Raw genomic sequence first — 18,730 nt, forward strand, 5'->3', positions numbered from 1 at the left:
TGGACTCTGACTTGACCCTGAAACACAATCATCACCCAGACTCTGTATCTCACCCAGATCTGACCCTACTCTTAACTCTGACCTTGACCCTGATTCTAGCACTCAACAACCCTGGATTGATTTGGACTAATTGTCATCCAGGCCCTGAGACACCCTGATGCCCTGCTGATAAAACTCAACCTAACCTGACTCTGACCCTCACTCTGACCCTTCTGACCTTCACTTACCACTGACCCCGACCCTCTTGCTGATTCTCACCATAACACTGACCTTGACCCTTCCCCTAACAGTGATCTGACTGAACCTCAGCTGGACTTGATCATGGTCCTGACCCTCATGACCCTGACCCGCCCACTACTGGTCATGAAACTGTACTTCACCCTGACCCAACCCTGAACCTTTCTCAAATCCTTTACTGACTCAGGCCCTTATCCTGCCCCAGACTGTGACTCTGATGTGCAGCCTTGCTTTGATGTTCACCCTATAGACTCGCCCAGATCTTGACCCTGATCCATTTTTTAAATTGAAATATATTTGACATATAACATTGTGTAAAGTTAAGGTGTGCATGTTGATACATTTATATATCTTAATATATTATATATCATATGATTGCAACAATTAGCACTTCTCACATATTGCATAATTATTTTCTTTTTAGAGGTTAGAATAATTAAGTTCTAGTTCCTAGCAAGTTTGTTGATTATAATACAATATTGTTGACTGTACTTACTGTTATGAATTTGTACCCTTAGGCAACATCTTCCTTCTCCCTTTCACTCCCTGTGGCCTGGTCACCACCATTTTACTCTCTGTTTTCACAAGTTTGTTTGTTTGTTTGTTTTGGCTTTTTTAGATTACACATATAAGTGATGTCAGATAGTATTTGTCTTTCTCTGACTTATTTCACTCAGCATAACTTCCACAAGGTCCATCATGTTGTTGCAAATGGCAAGATACCTTCTTTTCTCATGGCTCAATAATATTCCGTTTTATTTATTTATCATAGCTTCTTTATCCAGTCATCTGTCCATAGACACTTATTGGCTATTGTAAACAGTGCTGCAATAAATACAGGAGTGCGTATCTCTCCTCAAAATCCTGTTTTTTATTTATTTTTATTTTTATTTATTCCTTTGTGTGCATACCCAGAAGTGGAATCCCTGGATCATTGGTGGGTCTACTTTTTAAATTAAATTAATTTTTTTTTTATTGGAGTTCAATTTGCCAACATATAGCATAACACCCAGTGCTCATCCCATCAAGTGCCCCCCTCAGTGCCTGTCACCCAGTCACCCCCACCCCCACCCACCTCCCTTTCCTGGTGGGTCTACTTTTGATTTTTTGAGAAGCCTTCATGTTGTTCTCAATTATGAGCACCAACAGTGTGCTCCATTGTGACACTCCAGTGTTTTCCATTGTGAGCAGCAAGAGTTCTCTTTTCTCCATATTCTTGTCAGCAATTTTTATCTCTTGTCTTCTTGATAATAGCCATGCTGACAGGTGTGAGGAGAAACCTCATTGTAGTTTTGATTTACATTTCTCTGATGGTCAGTGATGTGGAGGATATTTTCATGTGTGTATTGGCCATTGGGATGTGTTCTTTGGAGAAAGGTCTAGTTCTATCCAATTTTCAATCAGTTTGTTTTTGATTTTGAGTTGTATGAGTTCTTTATATATTTTCAATGTTAACTCCTTGTCCAATGTATGGCTTGCAATGATTTTCTTCCATTCTGTAAAGTGCTTTCTCATTTTGTTAGTGGTTCCTTTTGCAGAAGATTTAAAGTTTCACGGAACCCTGTTTGTTCACTTTCACTTTTGTCTTTGGTGCTTTTGGTGTCATATTCAAGGAATCATTGCCAAAACCAATGTTAGGCGGCTCCATCCCTACCTTTACTTCTAAGAGTTTTATAGTACCAGGTCCTTCTGTTTCAGTCTTTAATCTCTTTTTTAAAATGTTTAAAAAAAGATTTTATTTATTTATTCATGAGAGGCACAGAGAGAGAGAGAGAGGCAGAGACACAGGCAGAGGGAGAAGCAGGCCCCATGCAGGGAGCCCGATGTGGGACTCGATCCTGGGACTCTAGGATCATGCCCTGGGCCAAAGGCGGTGCTAAACTGCTGAGCCACCCGGGCGTCCCAGTCTTTAATCTCTTTGAGTGAATTTTTGTGACTGGTGTATGATGTGGATCTAATTTCATTGTCTGTGCTCATCCAATTTTCTCCACCTCACTTGTGGAAAGGACTGTGCTTTCCCTGTTGTGTGTTCTTGGCTTCCTTGTTGAGTATTTCTCGAGTATATAAGCATAGTTCCAATCTGTGCCTTCCATTCTGTTCCATTGGTCTATGTGTCTATTTTTTCTGTCTATGCAGTAATATACTGTTTTTATTACTGAAGGTGTGTAGTATAGTCTGAAGTCAGGAAGTGTGATATCTCTGGCTTTGTTCTTTTAAGGACATTTTAACAATATAAATTCTTCTGATCCATGAACACAGGATGTCTTTCCATTTGTTTGTCTTTCTATTTCTTTGATTTCTTTCAGCAAAGTCTTGAAGTTTTCATTATACAGGACTTTCACATCCTTGATTAAATTTATTCCTAAGTATTTTATCCTTTTTGATGCTTTTGTTACGGGATAACTTTATTTCTTTTTACAGATGTTTCATTCTTAGTGTGTAGGAATATAACTGATATCTGTAAATTGATTTTGTATCCCACAACTTGACTGAAATCTAACAGCCTCCAGATTTTCTATATACAGAATCTTATTAACTGCAAATAGTGAGAAGTTCACTTCTTTCCTGATTTGGATGCCTGTGATTGCTTTGTCTCGCCTAGTTGCTTTAGCTAGGACTTCTAATACTGTACTAAGAGTGGTGTCTGTGGGCATCCACATCTTGTTCCTGATCCTTGAAGTAAAGCTTTCAATTTTTCACCAGTGAGTATATTTTTAGCCATGGGCTTATAATGTCTAGTTTTTAATATATTGAGGCATGTTCCTTCTGTACCTGATTGGCTGAGGGGTTTTTGTGAAATGATGTATTTGTCAAATACATTTTATGCATCTATTAAGATGATCATGTGATTTTTCTTTCATTTGTTAATGTGATGCATTACATTTATTGATTTTTGTGTGTTCAATGATCCTTGCATTCCAGGGATAAATCCTACTTGCTCATGGTGTATGCTCCTTTTATGTGTTCTTGAATTCATTTTGCTAATATGTTGTTGAGAAATTTTACATCTGGATTCATCAAATTATTTATTGGTCTGTAGCTTTCTTTCCTTGTGATGTCTTCTGGCTTTGGTATCAGGACAATGCCAGCCTCACAAGGTGACTTTGGAAATACTCTTTCTATTCCTCAATTTTTTAGGAGAGTTTGAGAAGAATTGGTGTTGATTCTTCTTTGGTAGAATCTCCAGTGAGGCTGTCTGGTCCTGGGGAAGGTTTTTTTGGGAAGTTTTTGATTCCAGATTCAACCTCTTTTTTTCACTATTGGTTTATTCAGATTTTTTATTTCTTCCTGATTCAGTTTGGTAAGTTGTTTATTTCTAGGAATGGATCCATTTCTTTTAAGTTATCTAAGGTTTTGACTTGTAATGGTTTAATCTCACAATCCTGTTTTTCTGTAGTCTCAGTTGTAATGTCTACTTTTTCTTTTCTTTTTTTAAAAAAATGATTTTATTTATTTATTTGTGAGAGAGATAGAGCACAAGCAGGGGGAAGAGCAGAAGCGGAGGGAGAGGGAGAAACAAACTCCCCAACTGGGCAGAGAGCTGATGTGGGACTTGATCTCAGGACCCCAAGATCATGACCTGAGCCAAAATCAAGAGACAGACCCCTAACTGGCCAAGTCACCCAGGTGCCCCTAATGTCTCCTTTTTTCACTTTTAATTTTATTTGAGTCTTTTTGGTTTTTTCCTTAGTCTAGCTAAAGTTTTGTTGATTTTGTTTATCTTATTCATGGAACTAGTTCTCAGTTTCATCAGTGCTTTCTATTTTATTATCCCTATTTCATTTATTTCTGCTCTGAGCTTTATTGTTTCCTTCCTTCTGCTAACTTTGGGCTTAATTTTTCTTTTTTTTTTAAGTTCCTTAAGGTGTAAAGATAGGTTGCTTATTTGAGGTTTTCCCCAATTTCTTAATCTATGCACTTACTTTAAACTTGAAACTTTCAGAGCTGTCTTTGCTGCCTTCCATAAGTTTCAAATGTTGTCTTTTCATTTTCATTTCCTTTAAGGTAATTTTTAATTTTCCTTTTGATTTCTTCATTGATCCACTGATTTGTTCAGAAGTGTGTTCTTTAGTTTCCACATAGTTGTGGATTCTCCAGCTTTCCTCTTACTGATTTCTAGTTCCATGCCATTGTGGTCAGAAAAGATGATTAAATGAGCTAAGATTTGTTGTGTGTCCTATCGTGTGGTCCTTTCTGGAGAAAGTCCTACATGCCCTACAGGAGAATGCATGTTCTGCTGCTGTTGGTTCTCATGTTTTAATCCATGCAGCCACTGTGCCCCTTGATTGGTGAATTCAAATTGTATTTAGAGTAACTGTTGACAAGTAAGAACTCAATACTGCCACCTTATGTTTTGGCATCTGTTTGTTTTGTATCTCCTTTGTTATTTTCCCCCTCTGTTTCTGTCTCCCTTTGTGAAGTGCTGGCTTTCCACAGTGTGTTTGGTCTCGCCTTTGTCTGGTTTTGTGACTCTAGAGTTTTACTTTGTTTTTACCATCGTGGATTACAAACAACACCTGTTAGATAAGATAGTCCTTTTTATGTTGATAGCACCTTATTTTCATTCCCTGTAAAGTTTACACCATTTTACTCTTTCCCTTTATTTTTGATGCTACAGTATACTTCCTTTTGTGCTGCAAATTCACTGAGAAGTGATAGTGGCTTCAGTTATTTGTCATGCTCTTTTCCTTTAGCCTACAAACTATAAGTAAGTGGTTAATACACCCTTCTAACACAGTTGCCATTTTGTAATTGTGTTTACTTTCATTTGCATTTATGTCACTAATTAAAGCCTTTTCAGTTCAGCTGAAGAAGCCCTTTGAGCATTTCCTTCAAGGCCAGTCTAGTGGTGGTGAGCTCCCTCAGCTTTGGTGTGTCTAGCAAAGCCTTGATTTCTCCTTTATATCTGAAGGGTACCTTTGCTTGCTGAAGTATTCTTGGCTGGCAGTTTTTATCATTTAACACTGAATAGGTCATTCGACTCTCTCCTGGCCTTTGGAATTTCTCCTGAGAAATCTGCTGTAGCCAAAGGGGGTTCTTTTGTAGGTTACTTTCTTTTGTTCCTTGGCTGACTTTAGGATGCTTTCTTTATGTGACAGCTTCATTGTAATGTCAAATGTGATGAATGACCTTCCTTGGAGAAGGTCTTTCTGCATTGAGATAATAGGGTGTTTTATTAATTTCTTGAATGCATATGTCCAATTCTTTTCAGGTTTGGGAAGTTCTTAGTCATTCTCTAAATAGACTCTCTGCTGCCTTGTCCCTCTCTTCTCTGGCATCTGTTGTTCTTACATTTACTTTTCTCATTGAAAACCATAGCTCTCATAGGGTTTCTTAACTTTTTAAAAATCTTGGTTCTCTCTCCTGAGTCATTTCTAAATTCCCATCCCCAAATCCTTTATTGTTTCGTCCATCTGGTCTGTCCTGTTACCTAACCTCTCTAATGAGTCTTGATCTCATTCATTGAATTCTTCAGCTCCAGAATTTCTGTTTGGTTGTTTTTAAATCTTTCAATCTCTTTGGCAAAGAACTCCTTCTGCCCTTCAATTTTATACCTGAGTTCCTTGAATTGCCCTTCTGAATTTTCTTTGTTTTTTCTTAAGATTTTATTTATTTATTCGTGAGAGACACACAGAGGGAGAGGCAGAGGGAGAAGCAGGCTCCATGCAGGGAGCCCAATATGGGACTTGATCCCGGGACCCTGGGATCATGCCCTGAGCTGAAGGCAGATGCTCAACCGCTGAGCCACCAGGTGTCCTGCCCTCTGAACTTTCTTTAACACACTGAATCTCTCCATAACAGCTATTTTGAATTCTTTATCAGTTAGACTACAATATTGCATGCCTGAGAGATGGGTTACTGGAGATTTTTTTTTTTTTTTGTGGCACTACATTACTGTGATTGCTCATATCATGTGATGAAGTGTGCCTCTGTCTGGTATTTGGAGTTAGTGAACACCTTCCTTTTTTTTTTTTTAAGATTTTATTTATTTATTCATAGAGACAGAAAGGCAGAGACACAGGCAGAGGAAGAAGCAGGCATCATACAGAGAGCCTGACATGGGACTCGATCCAGGGTCTCCAGGATCATGCGCTGGGCTGCAGGTGGCGCTAAACCGCTGCGAACCCAGTGAACACCTTCCTTAAGTAAGAAGCTTTGTTTCAACTGGCTGGCAATTAGAAACCTTTCTTTGGTTCTATAGAAGGTGGCACTATTGCTCATATTTTTGGTTTCTCTACTTGAGCTGGTTTCTCTCAGGGCTGCAGCAGAGTAGGGACAGGTAGGTGGCTGTACCTAGGGCTTTGGGGGTGCCCATGCCCCCAGTAAGGGGATCTTACAGTGGCGAGACTCCCAGACATCCACAGGCACATCTCCTGCTGAAGTCTTGAAGCAGACAGCAGGGAACATGTTCCTGCAATGCCTTTTGTCTGCCCCTTTCCATTTCCTCCACTTCTCTTGGCTCATGGACTCACTCACCACTTTTCTTTCCACCTGCACTGAGGGGCAAGCTGTTGCCAGTGTTGCCCTGGGGAGGGGCCGACTTGAATTCTTTCTTCTCCTCTGCATCAAACCCATCTCTACCCTGCTTCAGTGGTGTGCCTGGTTTTCCCATCAGGCTGGCTGGGCTTCCACAACAAATTCTCTATCTCCAGTGAGTATTTCCCTGTTTTGTACTTTTGAGTTGTGCTTCCCCCAATCCTAGCAAGTTAGGGTGGGGCAGGCTCATCAACTTCCTTGGATCTGAAACCCCCTTCATGGTCCTGTCTACCTACTTCCTTTTGCATAAGTGGGTAGAAATCTGGGTGTCCTGATGTGATGAACAGAGGCACTTTTGTTTAATCATGAATATCGAAGTAGTTGTAAATAAAAGAGGAGAGGAAAAAAAGGAAGACTCTTGCAGCCACTATGCTGAGGTCACACTTGGCTCTGATTCTGACCCTACACTCACCCTATCCTTGATCCTGAACATGACCTTCACTTTGAAAATAACCAACTTTGACCCTCACTCCATTATTCACATTGCATCATATACTTAACCTGATTCTGAATCTGGCATTCACCACGATACTGACCCGGAATTGACCCTTGCCTTCTCTCTGACTCTGATTATGACTTTAACCTTGAACCTACTCTCACCCTGAACCGGACATTGGACCCAACCCTCGTGGGTTATTTTCAAAGTGAGTCATAATTTGATGTTCACTCTGACCATTTACCTAAAACCCACTCTGACATTCATCCTGAAGTACTGTTTACGACCCTGCTCACTTTCACACTAACCTTGACCTTCAGGATGACCTTGATGCTCACCCACACCCTGACTCACCCACACATGATTGTGACCCTAACCCCCACCTCCACGCTGAATTTGTTCCTGTATATGACCCCCACCTTCACTCATGGGTTGGTTTTCTATGACTGGCATGATGAATTTCCATCAATGTAGTGGCTTACAGTAACACAGGTATACTTGTCACTGTTTTGCTAGGTCTTGCAGAGTTTTAAATCAAGGTTTCAGCAGAGCCACATTCCTTTCTAGAAGCTTTGAAGATGCAGGAAGGGACTGTTAGCCATGGAATGCAGTAGTCCTCCACAAGGTGGAAAAAGCCAGGGAAGGGATTTTCCCCAGGAGACTCCAGAAGGAACACAGCTCTGCCCACCCAGACTAGATTTCTGAGCTTCATAGCTGGAGGAGAATACATTTCTGTTGTTCTAGGCCACTAAGTTTGTGGAAATTTGTTCATGTATCAGGAGAATACTAATATAGTACTCAACCTCCAGGTTAGGGTTCAGGGGTTAAAGGTTAGGGCTGGGGTTAGGGGTAGGGGTTACCTGGGGTTAATTTATTTGCTTTTAATAAAAGGAGGTGTGGGAAACTATGATCCCTGGGCCAAATGTGACCTCCCCTTCTTTTCTGTAAATAAAATGTGGTTGGAACACAGCCACATGCATTAGTTATGTGTCCCCTGTGGCTGCTTTCAAGCCACAATGCCAGAGTGGAGTCATTGTCAGAGAGACCATGTGGATTGCAACACGTAACAGAAAACCTTTACGGATGACTTTATAGAAATATGTGCAGATCCCTGTTCTAAAAGATAATATTATCATGCCACCCCTTTGAGTAGAATGTAGCACCTTTGGGGTAAAAATCTTTCTTTACCCCCAGAGGCAAGGACTTCCATCATTTTAGCCAGAACTCCATATCCATCCTCCTCTATTTATACTTTTAATGACCTGTCTGCATGTCTGCAACCCAACAAAAATTCACTGTAGTTTGTATGGTAGTGATGCTCAGAAATGAAGGTCTAAGTGTGAATGTGAGAGTGCAAGCATGTGTTTACTCTTTGTTAACCACAGTGTACAGGAATACAACACAGTAGCATGCTTCCTGTCCCACAGCAATGGCCATATTGTGTGGTTACATAATGATGTCAGAAGAAATCCACCTTCATAGAACAAACTTCATCTGGGAGGACTCCCAAATCCCTGGTCCTGGGCACTATACTCCACCGAGGCTGGCAGTGCACAGAGGGATGGAGAGTCACCCTGCCCCTCAGGGTTTGGATGGATACCTGCTGTTCCAGGACAAAAGATCCAGATTCCATTCATCCACCTGTCATCCAGCCAGGCGGCTGTGGGAGAAATCTACTCCTAGCAGAAAGGAGAGACAATAAATGACAGTGTGGTGTGACAAGTGCTACTACAGGAGATGCTCAGGAGGCCTGTGGGGGGGGGGGTGCAGGGTTGACCAGACCAGGGGGTAAGGGGACTGGGAATGCCCCAGGAGGATGATCACAGTTGTGTCATTGTGTGACCACACATGTCAGTGTGACCAGGCACTGGCCAGACCAGAAACTGACAGGGCTGGGGTCAGGGGTGGAGGGAGGTGACGCCGAATGGTTAAAGCACCAGGAAAAAGCAACTGCTGTCCTGTCCAAGACATTCAGCCAGCACCTCGGGATCACCCAGGTCTCCTCTGGCTTTCTGTTCCCCATGTACCACCATTTGCCATGACAACTCTGGGCAAAACTGTCACCAACCCCTCCATGCTCCCACCCTCTGCCTCACCCACCTCAGGCTGTGCCTGACCCAGACCACCAGGGAGGCCCACCAGCCTTGCAGTGATAGACTGTAAGCCTCTCCCAGGGGCCAGCCCCCTGGGGACCTCAGGGACACTCCCTGATGGTAGTGATGGAAATGCAGCAGGAATCTGAGCCATACTATCTGCTCATCTCACCTTCACTGAGAAGTAAAAGATTCCACCCACGAAACATGCTTTACATTAACACTCTTTAAAAAACATTTTCGGGGATCCCTGGGTGGCTCAGTGGTTTAGTGCCTGCCTTTGGCCCAGGGCGCGATCCTGGAGTCCCGGGATCGAGTCCCACGTCGGGCTCCCGGCATGGAGCCTGCTGCTCCCTCCTCCTGTGTTTCTGCCTCTCTCTCTCTCTATGTCTATCATAAATAAATAAATAAATCTTTAAAAAAATAAAAAATAAAAAAACATTTTCTTAGGGGCTTTTATACCAAACTGTCTTCTACAAGGTAGAAGCTCAATAATGAAATTTCTTTCAGTAAAATTTCACTTTACATACTTTGATGAGTCCCTGAAGCTGTTGTGTATAACATGAGGTGTGTAGTTTGTCATTTCTTTCAGGTCTGAGGTACCGAGGGCAGAGCACACTTGATATTTATTTTTGTTGCTTTCACAGTGTAAATTTTCCCACCTTTATCTCCAGACCCAAGGACACAGAACAAAGATCCGCACACTTTGAAATGTCAACAGGAATCTGCAAGCCCAGGTTCTCACAGGAGCTAAAGGTTAAGAACCAGGGTGACAAAAAGGGGAGGCAGACAGCAAGTAACCAAAAGAAAATGTCATGTGTCTGTGAAGCTGGCTGCCTTCTCTACCTGTCGGAACCAAGCTGTGGCTGACAGGTGGGAGCCACACCTGGACCCGGCGCCTCTGCCTGGGCTGCGCCGGAGCACAGCAGAGGAGGTGCTGAGCTGGGTGGAGTGTTGGGGGGAGGTGGGCAGCTGGCCACAGAGGCTACCTGCCAAGTACCTGTAGGACCAGCTCCCGGTCCCCAGCTGGGGTTAAACAACAATCATGTTTATTTACACATTTACTGTGGCAAGTAATGTGATCAGTGCTCTCAGTGACTATATTCCCTCCCATTTTATATTCTTTAAACACTTTATGGATGTATGATTGACATACAAAAAGCTGTCTATAATTAATGTACGCAGCTTTACCCTGATCCTAACCTGAATATCTAGTTAAGATGCACTCTGATTTAGAATATGGCTCATAAACTATATGGTGATTTTTAGGAGCTAGGGGATCCACGACCAACCTCGTTTTATCTTCTCCCTTGAATGTGATGGGTTGGAACACATTCAGCCATATGCTATGTGCAGAGTGGCCACGCGAGGGCAACAGTGAGTACACGTTAGCGCAAACCCCGCCCACCACGAAGCCAACTCTTCCCTCGTCCTGGGAAACTGGCTCATTCAATGTTTGCAGATCATTTTATAGACTATTAAAAGTATGATTTTGTTGAATTTTTTAAAAAACCAAACTAATTTTTTGAAACCGTTAAAAGTATAATAGGTTTCTAAATTCTTGGAGTTGGTTTCAGGGCGAGTTGATGAAGACCCAGGGGCCTGGGAAAAGGCTATTATAGAATATATTCAGATCTCCGTAGGAAACAAGTATGATCTGTATTCCACTTATTTCTAGAAAGAATTCGTGTCAACTAACAGTATTGAACCCACACATAATAGTGCAGTTCAGAGGAAAACAAAACAATAATCAACAGCCTCAAGAAGCTGAGAAAGAGCCACACCCAGGAACGAAGAACATGTCCCAGAGGCCGTGCTCAGGCCAATGTGCCACCTGCAGATCCTCCGTAGCTAGAATGCCCCCAGAGCCCCGGGGGTCATGGGTCGGCCAGAGCTCATACCCGGGCGCTGCACTGTCATGACCAGTAGCAAGTCCCCTGGTCACTTCCCCCATGAGAGCGACACCCCCACACCCTGGCTCCACCAGCCTGATTCTTGGAACTCCTATTCCTCGGTTTGGCCCCATTGTTTACTTTTCGCTTCACTTACATAGTATGTGTGTATGTTTAATACATACTGTTCTGTCACTTAAATGTTTTTGTCATGTTCTCAGTGAAACTAGGCTTACATCATCCACCCTGACTTACAATCACTTGTGGCATCACATGACCTGAAGACGAGGAATGCCATCACGATGTCCTGGCAAGGTCCTCACAAGCCAGCTCATCCTGCACCTGGTGCACTGAAGGCCTGACCCAGGCACTGCTATGTCTGAACAAATAAGGCATCATTAGGCAACTTAGCCAAAATGGTTACAATGGGTTAGGGTTAGGGTTAGAGAGTTAAGGTAAAAGGTTAAAAGCTTAGAGTTAAAGGGTTAGGGTTAGGGTTAGGGTTCAGGTACGGGTTAGGGTTGCGGAACTAGTTCAGTTTCAGGTTCGGGTTTGGGTTCGGGTTATGGCTCGGGTTCGGGATAGGGGTTCGGGTTACAGTTTGGGGTCGGGTTCAGGTTTGGGTTAGGGTTAGGGTTCCGGTTCGGGTTAGGGTTAGGGTTACGGTTAGGGGTTAAGGTTAGAGTGAAGGTTCGGGTTAGGGTTATGGTTAGAGGGTTATGGTTTGGGTTAGGGTTCAGTTAGTGTTAGAGTTAGGGTAAGGGTTTTAGGGTTCGGGTTCGGGTTAGGGTTTGGGTTCGGGTTAGGTTTGGGTAAAGGTTAGGGTTAGGGTTCATTTTCGGGGTCGGGTTATGGTTCGGGTTCGAGTTAGGGGTTCGGGTTACGGTTTGGGTTCGGGTTCGGGATCAGGTTCGGGTTTCGGGTTAGGGTTAGGGTTCTGGTTCGTGTTCGGGATAGGGTTCGGGTTCGGGTTCAGGTAAGGGATTAGGGTGAGGGTTAGGGTTCGGGTTCGGGTTAGGGTTCGGGTTCGGGTTAGGGTTCAGGTTAGGGTTAGGGTTAGGGTTCGGGTTAGGGTTCGGGTTAGGGGTTATGGTTAGTGTTAGGGATCGGGTTAGGTTTGGGTTAGGGTTAGAGTTAGGGTTCGGGTTAGGGTTCGGATAGGGTTAGGGTTCAGGTTCGGGTTAGGATTAGGGTTCTAGTTAGGGTTAGGTTTCGGGTTAGGGTTTGGGTTCGGGTTAGGTGTTAGGGTTAGGGTTCAGGTTCGGGTTAGGGTTCGTGTTAGGGTTAGGATTATGGTTAGGGTTTGGGTTATGGTTATGGTTAGGGTTTGGGTTAGGGTTAGTGTTCGGGTTAGGGTTAGGGTTCGGGTTAGATTTAGTACAAGGGTTAGGGTTAGTATTACGGTTAGGTTTCGGGTTAGGGTTCGGGATAGGGTTAGGGTGAAGTTTAGGTTTCGGGTTCGGGTAAGGGTTAGGTTTCGAGTTAGGGTAAGGTTCGGGTGAGGGTAGGTGTTAGGTTTAGGGTTTGTGTTAGATTCAAATCGAATCAAATAAAAAAAATTGAATCGAATAGAAAAGAATTGAATCGAAATGAATCGAACAGAAAAGAATGGAATCAAATCGAATAGAAAAGAATCGAATCAAATCAAATCAATTGAAAAGATTTCAAACAAATCGAATCAAGTAGAATAGAAGAGAATTGAATCGAGCGAATCAAATTGAATATAAAAGAATGGAATCGAATGGACCACAATAGAAAAAAATCGAATCGAATCGAATCGAATCAAATAGAAAAGAATCGAATCGAATAGAAAAGAATCGAATCGAATAGAAGAGAATATAGTAGAATAGAAAAGAATCTAATAGAATTGAATAGAAAAGAATCAAATCGAAATGAATTGAAGTTAATAGAAAAGAATCAAATCGAATCGAATAGAAAAGAATTGAATCGAATTGAATCGAATAGAAAAGAATCGAATCGAATTGATTTGAATGGAATAGAAAATAATCGAATCACATCGAATAGAATCAAAGAGAATAGAAAAGAATCGAATCAAATCGAATCGAATAGAAAAGAATAGAATAGAATAGAAAAGAATTGAATCGAATCGAATTGAATTGAATCGATAGAATAGAAAAGAATCGAATGGAATCAAATTGATCGAATAGAAAAGAATCGAATAGAATCAAATCGAATCGAATAGAAGAGAATCGAATCGAATCGAATAGAAAAGAATCGAATCGAATTGAATCGAATAGAAAAGAACCGAATCGAATCAAATTGAATCGAATCTAATCGAATCGAATAGAAAAGAATCGAATCGAATCGAATGGAAAGAAAAGAATCGAATTGCATGGAATCGAATTGAATAGAATAAAAAGAATTGAATAGAATCAAATCAAATAGAAAATAATCGAATCGAATAGAATAGAAAAGAATCGAATTGAATAGAAGAGAAAAGAATCAAATCGATCGAATAGAAATGAATCGAATCGAATCGAATAGAAAAGAATCGAATTGAATAGAATTGAAACGAATAGAAAATAATCAAATCAAATCGAATAGAAAGAAATTGAATGGAATCGAATAGAAAAGAATCAAATCGAATTGAATCTAATCGAATTGAATAGAAAAGAATAGAATAAAATCGAATCGAATCGAAAAGAATACAATCGCATCATATCGAATCGAATAGAATAAAAAGAATCGAAAAGAATCGAATCAAACAGAAAAGAATCAAATCGAATCGAATAGATTAGAATAGAAAAGAATCGAATTGAATAGAAAAGAATCAAATCGAAGCTAATTGAATTGAATCGAATCGAAAAGAAAAGAATCGAATCGAATGGAATCGAATAGAAAAGGATCGAATTGAATCGAATCAAATATAAAAGAATTGAATCGTATCGAATCAAATCGAATAGAAAAGAATCTAATCTATTCGAATCGAATAGAATAGAAAAAATCGAATCGAATAGAATCGAATAGAAAAGATTCAAAATAAATCGAATCGAATAGAAAAGAATTGAATAGAATCAAATCGAATAGAAAGGAAAGACTCAAATCGAATTGAATCCATTCAAGTAGAATAGAAAAGAATCGAATCGAATTGAATCGAAAGAATAGAAAAGAATCGAATCGCATCGAATAGAATCGAATAGTATAGAAAAGAATTGAATCGAGTCAAATCGAATAGAAAGGAATCGAATTGAATCTAATAGAATAGAAAAGGATTGAATCGAATCGAATCAAATCGAATAGAAAAGAATCAAATCAAATCGAATCAAATCGAATCGAATAGAAAAGAATTGAATCGAATCAAATAGAAAAGAATTGAATCGCATCGAATCGAATCAAATCGAATAGAAAAGAATCGAATCGAAATGAAGCGAAGAGAATTGTAAAGAAACAAATCGAATAGAATAGAAAAGAATTGAATCAAATAAAATAGAAAAGAAAAGAAAAGAATAGAATAGAATAGAATAGAAAAGAATCGAATCGAATAGAATAGAAGAAAATATAGTAGAATAGAAAAGAATTGAATCAAATCGAATTGAACAGAATACCAAAGATTAGAATCGAAACTAATCGAAGAGAATAGAAAAGAATCAAATCGAACCGAATATAAAAGAATCGAGTTGAATTGAATCAAATTGAATCGAACAGAAAAGAATAGAATAGAATAGAATAGAATAGAATTGAATCAAATCGAATCAAAAAGATTCAAAATGAATCGAATCGAATCGAATCGAATAGAAAAGAATCGAATCAAAATGAATCGAACAGAATAGAAAAGAATCGAATCGAATCAAATCGTATCGAATCGAAAAGAACCGAATCGAATAGAATAGAAAAGTATAGTAAGAATCGAATAGAATCAAATAGAAAAGAATCGAATTAATTGATCAAATCGAATCGAATAGAAAAGAATCGAATCAAATAGAATAGAAAAGAATCGAATCGAATAGAATTGAATCGAATTGAATAGAACAGAAAATAACCGAAATGAATGGAATCGAATAGAATAGAAAAGAATCGCATCGAACCAAATCGAAAATAAAAGAATCAAATCGAATAGAATAGAAAAGAATCTAAACTAATCGAATCGAATCGAATAGAATAGACAAAAATCGAATCGAATTGAATCGAATTGAAAAGATTCGAAATGAATTGAATCGAATGGAATAGAAAAGAATCTAATTGAATCGAATAGAAAAGAATTGAATCGAATCGAATAGAATAGAAAAGAGTCGAATCGAATCGAATGGAAAAGAATCGAATCGAATCGAAAAGAATCGTATCAAATCGAATAGAAAAGAAAAGAATCGAATTGAATTGATTAGAATAGAATAGAATAGAATAGAATAAAAGAATCAAATCTAATTGAATCAAATTGAAAAGAAAAGAATCGAATCGAATCGAATAGAAAAGAATCAAATCGAATGGAAAACAATAGAAGACAATATAGTAGTATAGAAAAGAATCAAATCGAATCGAATAGAATAGAATAGAAAAGAATTGAATTGAAACGAATTGAAGAGAATAGAAAATAATTGAATCGAATAGAATTAAATAGAAAATAATCGAATCGCATCGAAAAGAATGGAATAGAATAGAAAAGAATCGAATCGAATAGAATCACATAGAAAAGAATCGAATAGAATAGAACAGGATAGAATAGAAAACAATAGAATCGATTCGAATTCAATTGAATCGAATAGAATAGAAAGAATCGAATGAAATTGAATCGAATAGAAGAGAATTGAATCGAATAGAATCGAATAGAAAAGAATCAAATCGCATCACATTGAATCGAATTGAATAGAAAAGAATCGAATAGAATCGAATCACATAGAAAAGAATCGAATCGAATCAAATAGAATAGAATAGAATAGAATAGAAAGGAATAGAATCGAATAGAAGAGAAAAGAATCGAATCAAATCAAATAGAAAAGAATAGAATAGAATAGAAAAGAATCGAATCGAATTGAATCAAAAAGAATAGAAAGGAATCGAATCGAATCGAATAGAAAAGAATCGAATCGAATCGAATACAAAAGAATCGAATCGAATCGTATAGAATAGAGAAGAATCGAATCTAATCAAATAGAAAAGAATTGAATCGAATCGAATCGAATAGAAAAGAATCAAATCAAATCGAATCGAATTGAATAGAAATGAATCGAATCGAATAGAAAAGAATCGAATCGCATCTTATCGATTCGAATCGAATAGAAAAGAATCGAATCGAATTGAATCTAATAGAATAGAAAAGAATCGAATAGAAAAGAATCGAATCGAATAGAAAAGAATTGAATCAAATCGAATAGAAAGGAATAGAATCAAATAGAATAGAATAGAATAGAATAGAAATGAATCGAATCAAATAGAAAAGAATTGAATCGAATCACATCTTATCGATTCAAATCGAATAGAAAAGAATCGAATCGAATTGAATCTAATAGAATAGAAAAGAATCAAATCGAATAGAAAGAATCGAATCGAATCGAATAGAAAAGAGTCGAATCGAATTGAATGGAAAAGAATCGAATTGAATCGAAATGAATCGTATCGAATCGAATAGAAAAGAATTGAATCGAATTGAATTGAATAGAAAAGAATAGAATAGAAAAGAATCAAATCTAATCGAATCAAATCGAAAAGAAAAGGATCGAATCGAATCGAATAGAAAAGAAAAGAAACAAATCGAATGGAATAGAAGACAATATAGTAGTATAGAAAAGAATCAAATCGAATAGAATAGAATAGAATAGAAAAGAATTGAATCGAAACGAATCAAAGAGAAAGAAAAGAATTGAATCAAATCGAATCGAATAGAAAAGAATCAAATCAAATCGAATCAAATCGAATAGAAAAGAATCGAATCGAATTGGATAGAAAAGAATTGAATCACATCGAATTGAATCGAATAGAAAAGAATCGAATCGAATTGAAACGAAGAGACAAGAATCGAATCAAATCGAATTGAATCGAATTGAATAGAACAGAAAAGAACCGAAATGAATGGAATCTAATTGAATAGAAAAGAATCGAATCGAATCAAATCAAAAAGTATCGAATCGAATCGAATAGAAAAGAATAGAATCGAATAGAATAGAAAAGAATCAAATCGATTCGAATGGAATAGAAAAGAATCGATTCGAATCGAATAGAAAGGAATCGAATCAAATAGAATAGAATATAGTAGAATAGAAAATAATTGAATCGAATAGAATTGAATCGAATAGAATACCAAAGAATCGAATCGAAACTAATTGAAGAGAATAGAAAAGAATCGAATCGAATGGAATATAAAAGAATCAAGTCGAATCAAATCAAATTGAATCGAATAGAAAACAATGGAATCGAATAGAAAAGAATCTAATTGAATCAAATTGAATCAAAAAGATTCAAAATGAATCAAATCGAATTCGAATTGAATCGAATAGAATAGAAAAGAATCGAATCAAATCAAATCGAATCGAATAGAAAAGGATGGAATCGAACCTAATCGAAAATAAAAGAATCGATCGAATCAAATCGAATGAATAGAAAAGAATCGAATCGAATCGAATCGAATAGAAAAGAATCGAATTGAATCGAATTGAAAAGATTCGAAATGAATCGAATTGAATCGAATCAAATAGAAAAGAATTTATCGAATCGAATTGAATAGAAAAGAATCTAATCGATTCAAATCGAATCAAATAGAAAAGAATAGAATCAAATCGAATGGAAAAGAATTGAATTGAATCGAGAAGAATCGTATTGAATCAAATAGAACAGAAAAGAATCGAATGGAATTGAAACGAATAGAAAAGAAAAGAATAGAATAGAATAGAATCAAATTGAAAAGAAAAGAATCGAATCGAATAGAAAAGAATCAAATCAAATCGAATAGAATAGAAGAGAATATAGTAGTATAGAAAAGAATCAATTCGAATAGAATAGAATCGAATCGAAAAGAATCGAATCGAATAGAATAGAAAAGAATCGAATCGAATTGAATAGAAAAGAATAGAATAGAATAGAATCAAATCGAATCGAATAATCAAATCGAATCAAATCAAATTGAATCGAATAGAAAAGAATCGAATTGAATAGAAAAGAATGGAATCGATTCTAATCAAAGAAAATAATCGAATTGAATCGAATTGAATAAAATAGAATAGAAAAGAATTGAATCGAAATGAATAGAAAAGAATCGAATCGAATTGAATAGAATAGAAAAGAATCCAATCGAATCGAATAGAAAAGAATCGAATCGCATCAAGTCGAAATGAATGGAATCGAATCGAGTTGAATCGGATCGAATAGAAAAGAATCAAATCGAATCGAATCGAATAGAATAGAATAGAAAGGAATCTAATCGAATAGAATCGAATCGAATAGAAGAGAGTCGAATCAAATAGAAGCGAATAGAAAAGAATAGAATAGAAAATAGATTCGAATCGAATACAATAAAAGTGAATATAGTAGAATAAAAAAGAATTGAATCGAACAGAATAGAAAAGAATCAAATCGAATCAAATCAA

This window comes from Canis lupus, chromosome 21, assembly GCF_048164855.1.
Source record: "Canis lupus baileyi chromosome 21, mCanLup2.hap1, whole genome shotgun sequence".
Taxonomy (NCBI): domain Eukaryota; kingdom Metazoa; phylum Chordata; class Mammalia; order Carnivora; family Canidae; genus Canis; species Canis lupus.